The 15,507-nt window shown below is 48.0% G+C and overlaps 1 protein-coding gene across 1 annotated transcript in view; it reads right to left on the bottom strand.

Annotated features, from left to right (window-relative positions):
* The window catches only part of LOC144480538 (lysyl oxidase homolog 1-like), a 69,167-nt gene that overhangs the window by 17,866 nt on the left and 35,794 nt on the right, over positions 1-15,507 (bottom strand). The window lies entirely within an intron of this gene.

The raw sequence follows: 15,507 nt of genomic DNA, 5'->3' as shown, positions 1-15,507 counted from the left end.
AGGAAACCGGAGCACCCGGAGGAAAACCCACGCAGACACGGGGAGAACGTGCAAACTCCGCACAGACAGTGACACGAGCCAGGAATCGAACCCGGGTCCCTGGCGCTGTGAGGCAGCAGTGCTAACCACTGTGCCACCAGGTGACTGTCTGTGTGGAGTGTGCACGTTCTCCCCATGTCTATGTGGGTTTCCTCAAGGTGCCTGGCACTGTGAAGCAGCACTGGCAAAGTGGCATAGAGAGGGAAAGCATGGGGTCTAGGTTGGTACATGGATCCAAGCCAGTTGATAAAGTCAAAACTAAGACAGATAATCTTTTCCTTGCAGAGAGGGTTTATAGAGTGTTAGCACTCCTCACCAAACAGTGTCCCAGCTATCACCATTTATAAGTGTACAAATACCTATCAGCTGTTTAACAGTGTAATTGTCATTAAACTATAACAATGTCATTGCAATTAAGTCTGAACAATATAATTGTCATTAACATTGGCACTGATGACTGAAGGCATGACTGTAAATAAAGAGTGCAGAAAAGATTTACGAGGATGCTACCGGGACTTGATGGTTTGAGTTGTAAGGAGAGGCTGGATAGACTGGGACTTTTTTCTCTGGAGCGTAGGAGGCTTAGGGGTGATCTTATAGAGGTCTATAAAATAATGAGGGGCATAGATCAGCTAGACAGTCAATATCTTTTCCCAAAGGTAGGGGAGTCTAAAACTAGAGGGCATAGGTTTAAGGTGAGAGGGGAGAGATACAAAAGGGTCCAGAGGGGCAATTTTTTCACACAGAGGGTGGTGAGTGTCTGGAACGAGCTGCCAGAGGTAGTAGCAGAGGCGGGTACAATTTTGTCTTTTAAAAAGCATTTAGATAGTTACATGGGTACGATGGGTATAGAGGGATATGGGCCAAATGTGGGCAACTGGGATTAGCTTAGAGGTTTAAAAAAAAGAGCGGCATGGACAAGTTGGGCCGAAGGGCCTGTTTCCATGCTGTAAACCTCTATGAGACAAAACTGGATGGGGAGGGGGATGCACACAAGACTAGCATCTTAGCAACACAGGTATGACGAATGTCAATCCACCTAACCTGCACATCTTTAGACTGTGGGGGGAAGCCGGAGCACCCAGAGGAAAACCACGCAGACACGAGGAGAACATGCAAACTCCACGCAGACAGTCACCCGAGGCCAGAATTGAACCCCGGGTCCCTGGTGCTGTGAGGCAGCAGTGCTAACCACTACGGCCACCGTGCCGTTCTATGTAACGACACCACAATTTCCAGGCAGAATGACGATGACTTATTTCCCACGCTGCAATTGACTGGGGTTGATTTTACGTGCATCAGCAGTGTGTACCATCTACAGGATGCATTGCAGCAATTCACCAAAGATCCTTAGACAGCACCTTCCAAACCCACGACCACTTCCATCTAGAAGGACAAGGGCAGCAGATACATGGGAACACCACCACCTGCAAGTTCCCCTCCAAGCCACTCACCATCCTGACTTGGAAATATGTCTGCCGTTCCTTCGCAGTCGCTGGGGTCAAAATCCTGGAATTCCCTCCCAACGGCCAACCCACAGCAAGTGGACTGCAGCGATTCAAGAAGGCAGCCACCACCTTCCGAAGGACAACTGGGGATGGGCAATAACTGCTGGCCTAGCCAGCAACATCCCATGAATGAATTTTTAAAAAAATAATTTGTAGTACATTACTATCCTCAACTCACTATATTCTTCTGGAGACATAAACCTGCTTGTATTGGGAGACTTTGCTGTAGTTTTAGTCATGAGCTCGGGCGGCCCAGTGGCACAGTGGTTAGCACTGCTGCCTCACAGCGCCAAGGACCAGAGTTCGATTCCCGGCTTGGGTCACTGCCTGTGCGGAGTCTGCACGTTCTCTGTGTTTCCTCCGGGTGCTCCGGTTTCCTCCCACAGTCCAAAGATGTGCGGTGTTAGGTGGATTGGCCGTGCTAAATTGTCCCTTGGTGTCAGGGGGACTAGCTAGGGTAAATGCAAATAAACCTGTTGGACTTTAACCTGGTGTTGTGAGACTACTTACTGTGCCCACCTCAGTCCAACGCCGGCATCTCCACATCATGGAGATATGGGGATAGGGGCTGGGTGGGATTGTGGTCGGTGCAGACTCGATGGGCCGAATGGCCTCCTTCTGCACTGAATTGATTCTAGTTCTATTTGCTGTCGTTCAAAGAGGATCTTTTTTTTTAAAAAGTGACTCTATTGGCCGGGTAAGTAAATGGATTGCTGAAGTGTTTTATTTTTAAAAGACTCTGCTGTATGAATTGACTAAGTTGCTGTGTCTTGTTGTGGGCCTCACCTGGGCTCCAACCAGTTGGTTGACAGAATGCCGCCATTCGACTGAAATTTGGTATGAAAGGGCGGACACTCCAAGTGGAGCCCAGGATAAGTATCGAGAGATGAGAGCAGTGCCAAGAGCAAGCGCAACTCAATGCATCATCTGGCCTCCAACACAGTGGGAAAAGATCCCAACAAGAGACAAACTACTCCGTGAATACAGCCTTTGCTCATTGTTCCTCAAGTCCTTTGAAGATCAGTGGTTAATGAATGCCAATTTGACAATGGAAGGAAAACATGCTTCATTCTCTGGCAGACACAAAGATCGCTGGGGGTGCGGAATGTTGCAGAACGTATTGTGCTTGCTTGTCGCATTCCAAGGCAAGTTAGATAATGCGCCCTTGAAGGGGGTGGGCGAGTTGGCGATATCTTCAGAGTTTGATCACAAGGCTGGAGCCATCAAGCCCACTTGTGGGTTGGATTATAACAAACACATGGAGGAGACGGGTAGATGATGTTTGGCTTGGAAAGCAATCTCACTTGGCACACACCAGTGTCGAAAGGCCCAAAAGGAACCTTTCCTTCCACTTGAGCAACACGATGACTCATGAAAGGGACTCAGTCGTGCACAAGATGTTTTCCTCAAGGAGGTTGACTCAGTACCAGTTCCATATGAAGCTGGCAAGTGAACTGGAGTCTGGCTGCCAACATGTTCCGTCTCCTCATGATCTCATCATGAACTGTCGACATGATTTCTTCACAAGTTGCACAGTTTTGAGGAGAACCATTCAGGAGAAAGGGGAAATCATGAAGGGTCTTGGGCGGAAGAGATAGAGAGAAAGGGTTATTGTTGGCGGAAGGATTGAGAGCCAGAGGGAAGCAGTTTAAGGTGAATGGCCTCACAATCAGAGGCGGCGTGAGGGTAAAACATTTCACATAGTGCATGGTTAGGATTTGTAATGCCCTGCCAAAGACTCAGAATCCCGACAGTGCAGAATGAGGCCATTCGGCCCATCGAGTCTGCACCGACTCTCTTACAGAGCATCGTACCCAGACCCTCTTCCCCCACCCTGTCCCCCGTAACCCTACATATTTACCCCGCTAATCCATCACGAGACACTAAGGGGCAATTTAGCACGGCCAATCCACCTAACCTTCACATCTTTGGACTGTGGGAGGAAACCGGAGCACCTGGGGGAAACCTACACAGACACGGGGAGAATGTGCAAACTCCACACAGACAGTGACCCAAGCCGGGAATCGAACCCGGGTCCCTGGCGCTGTGAGGCAGCAGTGCTAACCACTGTGCCGCCGGTAGTGTGATAGACGAAGATATTTATTAATTCGTGGGACATGGGTATCGCTGGCTGGCCAGCATTCATTGCCCATCCCCAGTTGCCAGACGGTGGTTGAGAGTCATAGAGGTTTACAACATGGAAACAGGCCCTTCGGCTCAACTTGTCCATGTCGCCCTTTTGTATACCACTAAGCTAGTATCAATTGCCCGTGTTTGGCCCATATCCCTCTATACCCATCTTACCTATACAACTGTCAACCACATTGCTGTGACTCTGGAGTCACATGTAGGCCAGACCAGGTAAGGACGGCAGATTTCCTTCCCTAAAGGACATTAGTGAACCAGGTGGGTTTTTCCGACAATCAACAATGGTTTGATGGTCATCAGTAGATTCGTAATTCCAGATTTTTAAAAAATTGAATTTGATTCCACCATCTGCTGTGACGGGATTCGAACCCGGGTCCCCAGAACATTAGCTGGGTTTCTGGATGAATAGTCTAGCGACAATGCCACTAGGCCATTACCAAGGCCGTTAAATGTGTCGAATAAGTATCTGAAAAGAAAACATTTATGGAGAATAGGCTGGAGAGTGGGACTAGGTAAATTGCACTTGCGGAGAGCCAGCACCAACACAATGGGCTGAATGGCCTTCTTCCATGCTGCAACCATTCTGTGGCCTGGAATTTCTGGCTCTTCTTGCTAGCGGGATCTTCTGGACCACAGTTGAATTGATTCGATTTATTATTGTCACATGTATTTGGATACAATGAAAAGTATTGTTTCTTGAGCGCTATACAGCCAAAACATACCGTTCATAGAGAAGGAAAGGAGAGAGTGCAGAATGCAGTGTTACAGTCACAGCTAGGGTGTAGAGAAAGAACACCTTAATATAAGGTAGGTCCATTCAAACGTCTGAAGGCAGCAGGGAAGAAGCTGTTCATGAGTCGGTTGGTGCGTGATCTCAGACTTTCTTTTTCCCGATGGAAGAGAGAATATCCGGGGTACGTGGGGTCCTTGATTATCATAGATCATAGAATCTTACGGTGCAGAAGGAGGCCATTCGGCCCATCGAGTCTGCACTGACCACAATCCCACCCAGGCCCTATCCCCATAACCCCATGCATTTACCCTAGCTAGTCCCCCTGACAGTAAGGGACAATTTAGCGTGGCCAATCCACCTAACCTGCACATTTGTGGACAATAAGGGGTACTTTACCATGGCCAATCCACCTAACCTGCACATCTTTGGACACCAAGGGGCAATTTAGCACAGCCAATCCACCTAATCTACACATCTATGGACACTAAGGGGCAATTTAGCATGGCCAATCCACCTAACCTACACATCTATGGACAGTAAGGGACAATTTAGCATGGCCAATCCACTGAACCTGCACATCTTTGGACACTAAGGGACAATTTAGCCTGGCCAATCCACCTAACCCGTACATCTTTGGAGTGTGGGAGGAAACCAGCGCACCTGGAGGAAACCCACGCAGACATGGGGAGGAGGTGCAGACTCCGCACAGACAGTGACCCAAGCCGGGAATCGAACCCGGGTCCCTGGCGCTGTGAGGCAGCAGTGCTAACCACTGTGCTACCCTGCCGCCCAGCTGTGAACCAATCTCACAACATACAGCCAACTATCCAAGGAGTTAAAATTAACCCAAAGGGGGCATAAGCTGTGGCTCAGGGGTAGCACTGCCACCTCTGAGCGACAGGGTTCAAGTCCCACTCTGGGGCTTGGGCACAAAAATCAAGGCCGGCACTCCAGCGCAGTCCTGAGGGAGCCCAACACTGTCCGAGGTCACATCTCTTGGATGTGCCATTAATCCGAGGTCCTTTCGGCCTGTCGGCTGGATTCTAAACATCTCAAAGGTGAGTGGGGGAGTCATCCCTGGTGTTCTGGCTAACGGTTATCCCTCAATCAACACCACAAAAATAAGAGAGGGTACTTGATCATTATTACGTTGCTGTTTGTGGGAGATTACCGAGTGCCAATTGGCTACACTTCAAAAAAAAAGGAATTTCATTGGCTGTAAAACAGTTTGAGGCACGAGTGGTGAAGGGGGGGTTACAGTATAAATTCCTCTTTCTGAAACTGCACTCATTCAAACTGTAAGAATGGAGGTGATTTAAACTGAACGGTATATCCACGGGTGCTGCTGTTAACACATTCTGCTCTCTGACTTTTATGCCACAAACAGCACCTCCTTCAGTCCTCGATGCTGCCATTCACACCCCCTTTGTCGTGTGCCCATGACATCTTTGTCAATCTCTCCTCGACTGTCGCCTATCCCTGACCTGCTGTTCTGCTCCACCTCCCCGCTTCAACTATAGAGGATCATATCATAGAATCCCTACAGTGCAGAAGGAGGCCATTCAGCCCATCAGGTGCCATGCTAAATTGCCACTTAGTGTGCAGACTAGGGGATTCGTGAGGTAGAATGCGTGGGGTTACGGGGTTAGCGTGCGGGTTGGGCCTGGTTAAGATGTTGGTGCAGACTCGATGGGCTGAATGGCCTTTTTCTGCACCGTAAGAATTCTATTCTATTCTAAGTCTGCACCAACTCTCCGAAGAGCATCCTGCCCAGGCCTATCCACGCATTTACCATGGCTAATTCACCAAACCTACACATCTTGGGACACTAAAGGGCAACTTAGCACGGCCAATGCGCCTAACCTGCACATTTTTGGACACTAGGGGGCAATTTAGCACGGCCAATCCACCTAACCTGCACATCTTTGGGCACTACGGGGCAACTTAGCACGGCCAATCCACCTAACCTGCACATCTTTGGACACTAGGGGGCAATTTAGCATGGCCAATCCACCTAACCCACACATCTTTGGACACTAAGGGGCAACTTAGCATGGCCACTCCACCTAACCTGCACATCCTTGGACATTAAGGGGCAATTTAGATGGCTAACCCACCTAACCTACACTTTTTGGTACACTAAAGGGCAACTTAGCACGGCCAATGCACCTAACCTGCACATCTTTGGACTGTAGGAGGAAACCGGAGCACCCGGAGGAAACCGATACAGGCACGAGGAGAATGTGCAAACTCCGCACAGACAGTGACCCGAGGCCGGAATTGAACTTGGGTCCCTGGCGCTGCGAGACAGCAGTGCCAACCACTGTGCCACCCTATCACATTTCTAGCCCTTTTCAGCTCTGAAGAGGAGCCGCACAGACTTGAAAGCGGTCACCCCGTTTCATTCTCCATAGACACTGCCAGACCTGCTGAGCTAATCCACCATTTTCTGCTTTTAGTTTCAGAGCACCCAGGGGGTTGGATGGAGTGTTGGTTTAAGTTCAACTAAAATGCATCTGTTTGTCCAAATTAGTGATCTATGGGGACCAACATGCAGAAACAATTCAAAATCCATCGCAATTTCTGGTAGCTGGTATGTGAGTGACCAAACGCAGGCTCCGGGATCCGATTCTGTTGTTCGAACAATTATGTTACCGCCCCCCCAGTTTATTCTCTTTTCAACAATTCAATACAATTCTGCTCCAGGAATGTCTCGAGGTTTTTTTTTTGCCCTTTTGCTGTCACCACATCTGAGCAGAAGGCAAGAGCGTCGCGGTCGACTTGCACAAACTTGAAGATCATTTCTCCACACTGGACCTTTTGTAGTCACAAACTTTGGAGTTGTTTATCCGGAATATTTCGCATAGTTTGCCGGCTTGTTGTTGCGCAATTGTGGTCAGTCGGCAAACCTCCAACCAAAAGCTCATTAATATGATCAACGGCTGATAAACATTATCCCTTCGAAAACTAAGAAGGAAACAGGACGTGACATTGAAAAAATGTGTGGCACGGATTTAGCCCAGAGTGTTCGGGGTGGTTGAAAAAGAGCTAATCGGCCTTAATCTGGTCTTTGAGCTCCTGATCCAGAGCTAATGCTCCCTTTAATTTGCGCTCGGTCCCTTTAAAATTGTTTTGCAGCTCCACATCTTAAAGGAGCCATGCGGTCTGTTTGCCCACTGGACCAGATATGGGGCCCAAAACTGCTTACAATACTCCAAATGGGGTCTGACCAGAGCCTTATACAGCCTCAGAAGTACATCCCTGCTTTTGTATTCTATCTACCGCGTGGTAAGCTTCGGGCCACTGTGCAGCCATGCGCCAGTGCCGCTTAGAGGAAAGGTTTTCCCAACAATCTGCAGCTTCCTTCCTCAATAACCAACTGCTAACAACTGGAAATTACCTCCCAAAATGGTCCTGTTAAATCACAGATTCCCTGCAGTGTAAAAAGAGGCCATTTGGTCCATCATGTCTGTGCTGACACTCTGAAAAAGCATCCCACCCAGGCTCTCCCAACTGCCCTATCCCCACAACCCCACACATTTACCATGGCTAATCCATCTAGCCTACACTTTGGACATTAAGTGGCAATTTAGCATGGTTAATCCACCTAACCTGCACATCTTTGGACACAGGGGCAAGTTGACACGGCCAATCCACCTAACCTACACATCTTTGGACACTAAGGGGCAATTTAGCATTGCCAATCCACCTAACCTGCACATCTTTGGAGTGTGGGAGAAAACTGGAGCACCCAGAGCAAACCCACGCAGACACGGGGAGAACGTGCAAACTCCACAAAGACAGTCACCCAAGCTCGGAATCAAACCCGGGTCCCTGGCGCAGCGAAGCAGCAGTGCTAACCACTGCGCCACCGTGCACTATATATACCTTATCTGCCCTGTTATGCCGAGGGTAACCTGCTGGCTAACCCTAAAGGAAGGTGTTTTCATATCTGTTTGTCTGGAATCGAGCAGATTAATGGTGAGAGATAGCTTAAGCAATCAGAGAACAGTACAGGTTTTCCTTGAAATGAATGATTTTGGTGATAAATATGGAAGAAGTGTGCAGTTTGGATTCTGCCCTTCAGGAACAGTTACGACTCCCTGAACTAATTTCCCATTAATCTCCAAAGAGAGAAGTTTATTAGTAACATTTGAGCCACACAAATGCCAGGCAATGACCATCACTGATGAGAAACAATCGAATCACCACCCTTTGACAATCAATGGTATTACCATCACCGAATCCCCCACCGTCAACATTCTGGGGGTTACCACTGACCAGAAACTCAACTGGTTTCATTGGTCAGAATATTGAATACAGGAGTTGGGACGTCTTGTTGAAGTTCTAGAATTGCTGTTTTCAAACCATAGAAACCCTACAGTGCGGAAAGAGGCCATTTGGCCCATCGAGTCTGCACCGACCACAATCCCACCCAGGCCCTACCCCCATATCCCTACATATTTACCCGCTAATCCCTCTAACCTACGCATCTCAGGACACTAAGGGGCAATTTTAGCATGGCCAATCAACCTAACCCGCACATCTTTGGACTGTGGGAGGAAACCGGAGCACCCGGAGGAAACCCACGCAGACACGGGGAGAATGTGCAAACTCCACACAGACAGTGACCCAAACCGGGAATCAAACCCAGGTCCCTGTTGTACAAGACATTGGTAAGGCCACACTTGGAATACTGTGTACAATTCTGGTCACCCAATTATAGAAGGGATATTATTAAACTAGAAAGAGTGCAGAAAAGATTTACTAGGATGCTACCGGGACTTGATGGTTTGAGTTATAAAGAGAGGCTGGATAGACTGGGGCTTTTTTCTCTGGAGCGTAGAAGGCTGAGGGGTGATCTTATAGAGGTCTGTAAAATAATGAGGGGCAAAGTTCAGCTTGATAGTCAACATCTTTTCCCAAAGGTAGGGGAGTCTAAACTTAGAGGGCATAGGTTTAAGGTGAGAAGGGAGAGATACAAAAGGGTGCAGAGGGGCAATTTTTTCGCAGTGTCTGGAACCAGCTGCCAGAGGCGGGTACAATTTTATCTTTTAAAAAGCATTTAGACAGTTACATGGATAAAATGGGTATAGAGGGATATGGGCCAAATGCGGGCAATTGGGATTAGTTTAGGGATTTTAAAAAAAGGGCGGCATGGACAATTTGGGCCGAAAGGCCTCTTTCCATGCTGTAAACCTCTATGACTCAATGGACTAGCCACATAAAGACAGTGGCTACAAGAGCAGGTCAGAGGCTAGGAATACTGCGGCGAGTAACTCACCTCCTGACTCCCCAAAGCCTATCCACCATCTACAAGGCACAAGTCAGGAGTGTGATGGAATACTCCCCACTTGCCTGGATGGGTGCAGCTCCAACAACACTCAAGAAGCTCGACACCATCCAGGACAAAGCAGCCCCCCTTGATTGGCACCAGATTCACAAACACCCACTCCCTCCACCACCGACGCTCAGTAGCAGCAGTGTGTACCATCTACAAGATGTATTGCAGCAATTCACCGAAGATCCTTAGACAGCACCTTCCAAACCCGTGACCACTTCCATCTGGAAGGACAAGGGCAGCAAATACATGGGAACACCACCACCTGCAAGTTCCCCTCCAAGCCACTCACCATCCTGACTTGGAAATATATTGCTGTTCCTTCGCAGTCAATGGGTCAAAATCCTGGAATTCCCTCCCTAACGGCATTGTGGGGCAACCCACAGCACGTGGACTGCAGCGATTCAAGAAGGCAGCTCACCACCACCTTCTCAAGGGACAACTAGGGATGGGCAATAAATGCTGGCCAGCCAGCGATGTCCCACGAATGAATAAAATTAGGCTTGAATTTTGATAGAGATGTGCAACTCCTGCCACCATTCTGATAGATCCACATTTGCCAGGGGAAGGATGGAGGTAGCACGTGGCTCACACACGAGGGAAACCCGAACTGGAGTTCCAACAGTCCCAATTTTCATTATAACAATGGCCTATTTTTAAAGAGTAGAAATAAATGCTCTTGAAGGCAGATACTGTTATGATGTGAAGTTATTTAAATCTCAAGCCCTTTAAAATTAATTTTGAAAAGTCAGCCCGTGTTCGTGCGAGTTGAAAAAACTATGAATTTTGGCTGCTTTCCACAAACTATAATTAGCTCAGCAGGGGACTCCTCACATCACAGTTTGATTGGCATCTCAAAGAGGTTATCAAACAATTAGCTGTCTTTGTTGTGGAGTTATGAATAGAAGTTTGTTTCTGTTTGCTAAGGGATGAAGCACTTGATGTGATTTTGGGATCTGCTTATGATAGATACCGGGTGGATTGGAATTAACTTGGGAAGGGTGCATGGGTGAGGGATGGGGAGCCTAAGATTTAACAAAACAACTGGGTTAACAACGCCTTTTAAACAGCCCACCTTGGCACTCAACAGCCCCGTGGCCTGCATCTAGGCAGCATGCCCAACTCTATCCCATATCCGCCACCTCCCCCTCCGGAGTGAGGAGCGTGCCATTTGATGTGGGGTCTCTCCCAAGGTGAGTGCAGCAAGCCCTGAGCAATTTTCCGACTCGCTCTACCCAACTCTGAGGCAAGAATCCAGGCATCAGTCTGGGCTTAATTTGAATCCGAATCCAAAGAGAGGAAGGATATTCCAACAAAAAATTATTTCCAATCAGTGAAGGCGGGAGAAACATTTTCTTCCAAACGGGTTTCACCCACCCTCAAAAGCCACGGGATCTTTCTAATTCACCAACATGGAGGTTTCTCCTGGCACGGTCAAGATTAAACAGATTGGATCAAGTCCCACTTCATGTTCACAGCATCGCAGACCAGTTCCTGCATCTGGATGCAGTTAAGCTGCTGGCATTATGAACTCAGTGGCCAGTCCCACTTGGACAATATCGAGACAAATCTAAGGTTGGCCTCAATGTACCTTTATGATGTAATCGTGTCAAACTTTAGTGTTCTGGCACTCCATTGGTTGAATAATTGGTCTTAGGAGGGCAAGGCAGGGGCCAAGTTTCCACATGTGCCTGATTTCCAGGATTGTTAAAGTCATTCAAAAGGCAGGGGGACGGCAAAGTGAAATGTTTAAGTTTAACAAAAGAAATACTGAGGGGGAATAAGTCGTTGGTGTGGCCTCAGCTGAAAGGTTGCCCTTGACTGTGGTTTCTCGCCACGGGTCTGCATGACAACTCACACGCATGCACACTCACGACCACACGCGACTACACACACAAACGCGCTTCACCACCACAAACACACACGCATACGCCACCACACACATGCAGGCAACTACACACACACATCCACACGTTCGCGCCCACACACACGCGTGCACGCTTGCTACCACAAGCCAACTGCCAAAAGCAGTTAATTCATTGAACAACACGGAGAGAGGTTGCGGGGTAACAAAGTACCTCGGACAGTCGGTACAATCTTAGAATCATAGAATCCCTACAGAGCGGAAGGAGACCATTTGGCCGACTGAGTCTGCATTGATTCGCCAACAATCTTACCCAGGCCCACCACCAGCCCTATCCCCGTAACCCCATGCATTTGCCCCGCTAATCCCCCTAATCCACACATCTTGGGACACTAAGGGGCAATTTGGAATCATAGAATCCCTACAATGCAGAAGAGGTCATTCGGCCCACCGAGTCTGCATCGACTCTCTGACAGAGTATCTCAGCCAGGCCATCTCCCCTGCTCTTAGCCATCTAACCTACATCTTTGGACATTAAGGAGCAATTTAGCATGGCTAATCCACCTCTGGACTGTGGGAGGAAACCGGAGCACCCGGAGGAAACCCACGCAGACACGGTGAGAATGTGCAAACTCCACACAGACAGGAAGGCAGGAATTGAACCCGGGCCCATGGCGCTGTGAGGCAGTCCAAGACAGTCCGAAAGACATGCTGGTTAAGTGCAATGGCCATGCTAAATTCTCCCTCAGTGTACCCGAACAGGCGCCGGAGTGTGGCGACTGGGGGATTTTCACAGTAACTTCATTGTGGTGTTAATGTAAACCTACTTGTGACGCTAATAAATAAACTTTAAATTTTAATTTACACATCTTTGAACACGAAGGGGCAAATTTGGCGTGTCCAATCCACCTAACCTGCACATCTTTGGAGTGTGGGAGGAAACCGGAGCACACGGAGGAAACCCACACAGACACGGGGAGAACGTGCAGACTCCGCACAGTGACCCAAGCCAGGAATCGAACCCTGGTCCCTGGCGCCGTGAGGCAGCAGTGCCAACCACTGCGCCATCATGCCACCCCTATAGGCTGGGAGGCGGTAGATTTACAACCGATATGAGAAGGAATGACTTCTCGCAGAGCTTGGTGAATTTGTGGAACTTGCTGCCGCATAGCGCGGTGGAGTCTAAATCATTAAATGGTTTCCAGGAGATAGATATATTTCTAATAATAAAGAGAAAGAGGGATATGGGGAACAGGTGGGGAGGTGGATCTGAGACCAGGGAGAGATCAACCATGATCTGATTGAATGGCGGAGAGGCTCGAAGGGCTGAATTAGCCTACTTCTGTTCCTAATGCCTATGTTCCTATTATCGCTAGACTATTAATCCAGAAACTCAGCTAATGTTCTGGGGACCCGGGTTCGAATCCTGCCACGGCAGATGGTGGAATTTGAATTCAATAAAAAATATCTGGATTTAAGAATCTACTGATGACCATGAAACCATTGTCGGAAAAACCTATCTGGTTCAGTAATGTCCTTTAAGGAAGGAAATCTGCCATCCTTACCCGGTCTGGTCTATATGTGACTCCAGAAACAAGGCAATGTGGTTGACTCTCAACTGCCCTCCAAGGGCAACTAGGGATGAGCAATAAATGCTGGCCAGCCAGTGACACCCATGTCCCACTAATAAATAAAAAAAACAAGGGGAATTTTCCCGTCCCGCGCACCACGGGAATCATAGCGGGCTGGGCAGGGGGGGCAGACTATAAAAATGTCTGTTGGGCTCAGGCGGGATTTTCCGGTTTTGGGGCGTGTGGGGCCGTAAAATCCCACCCATTGTATTTGGGGTTACAGAACTTGCACATTCATGAAATAAAAAAGACATTTTGTCAAAGTTCTTTCTCTCGCACTCATCGGGACAATTGAAGAACATCGATGTCAGGGGAAACAACAACTTTAGATTGAATGAGAAGAGAGTGCTACCTGGTTGGCAAGCAGACTCAGATTGGTGGCGATGTCGCCATGGAGAATGCACCAGTTGATGGTGACTGACAGTTAACTGTCAAGCATTGTTTGAAAGTTAAACCAGGCGGCTTGACTGATTGGTCAATGCTTTGCGGGATGAACCAGCTTTGTACCTGCTGCTTAGGTGGTGGGAGGAAGGAGATGATTGGGATTGATACCTTGTAGTTTCTTGACACGCTCAATTCAAAGCTAAAAGCACAATGTACACACTGCTCTTTACAGCAGAGCTGACGCCAGGCTTGATTCTTCTTCCTTGACTAAAAAGGTTTATGAAATAGCACAGTAAAGGACTACAAACACAGAAAATGCTGGAAAATCTGAACAGTTCTCTGCGGAGAGAGAGTAGAGCTAACGTTTCGAGTCTGGATGATCCTTAATCAGAGGTGTTCTCCCACAGCAAAGGTTTAATTAATTTTATTTATATTAATGTGCAGATGATACAGTTCAACTTGCCTCTCGTGCCAAGTATGGTCCCTTATCCACAGTTTCTCTGCACTCCTTGGTGTGGCTCTGTGGCGCAATGGATAGCGTGTTGGACTTCCAGTCATTGTTTGATGAGACACTCAAAGATTGTGCATTTGAGTTCCACCACAGTCAGCTTTTGGAGACCGGCACAGTGGTTAGCACTGCTGCCTCACAGCGCCAGGGATCCGGGTTCAATCCCAGCCTCGGGTCACTGTCTGTGTGGAGTTTGCACTTTCTCCCCGTGTCTGCGTGGGTTTCCTCCCACACTCCAAAGATGTGCGGGTTAGGTGGATTGGCCGTGCTAAATTGCCTCTTGGTGTCAGGGGGTTAGCAGGGGAAATATGAGGGGTTACAGGGGTAGGGCCTGGATGGGATTGTTGTCGGTGAAGCCTCAATGATCTCTTTCTGCACTGTAGGGATTCTATGATGATCCTATGATTCTTTCAACTCTTTAGGTACCTACTTCATCTATTTTCTTTTATTCATTCGTGGGACATGAGCATCATTGGCTGGCCAGCATTTGTTGCCCATCCTAGTTACCCTTGTCCAGAGGGCAGTTGAGAGTCAACCACATTGCTGTGGCTCTGGAGTCGCATGTAGGCCAGACCAGGTAAGGATGGCAGATTTCCTTCCCTCAAGGACATTAGTGAACTAGGTGGGTTTTTAACGACAATCAACGACGGTTTCATAGTCAATTGGACTTTGAATGTCAGATTTTAGTAAATAATTGAATTTTATTCCCACAAGCTGCCATAGTGGGATTTGAACCTGTGTCCTTAGAGCATGGTTGACAAGGGTTTCATGGTCATCAGTGGATTCTTAATGTTTCTTCAGAAGGAACTCTTCAAAATGCAGCTAATGAAAATACAACAAAACTTACTCCAACTTATAAATCAAAGAAAGGGTTTAATAAAGAAACATCATTACTCCAAACTTGGGGCCTCGCCCTGGGCCACTCCAAGCTCCCCACAATTCGACATAGTTCCTTATTTATGGTGAATCAGCTGGTCAGCTGACTATTACAGCCCTCTGTGATTGGTTCACCATGGGTTTACTGGGTCAGCTGACCCTTACATCTTGTTCACAGTGCATCCAATACAAAGTTGTCACCAGTTACATTCTGGCGCTTAATCCCAGATTGTTTGTTTGTGGAATTCAAATTCCGCCAGCAGCCGTGGCGGGATTGGAACCTGGGTCCCCAGAGCATTGGCTGAGATTCTGGATCAATTGTCTAGCGATAACACCACTAGGCCGTTGCCTCCCTTCTGCGTATAGATCAACCAAAAGAGCTTGCTGCACACAGGTATAGAAATGTGGACAGTAATACTGAATGGCAATTGATTTCAATCATAATAATCAAATAACAAGTCACTTTAGTGTCGAT

Source organism: Mustelus asterias, chromosome 29, assembly GCF_964213995.1.
Source record: "Mustelus asterias chromosome 29, sMusAst1.hap1.1, whole genome shotgun sequence".
In the NCBI taxonomy this organism is placed as follows: Eukaryota; Metazoa; Chordata; class Chondrichthyes; order Carcharhiniformes; family Triakidae; genus Mustelus; species Mustelus asterias.
This window is presented reverse-complemented; position numbering and strand designations above follow the sequence as displayed.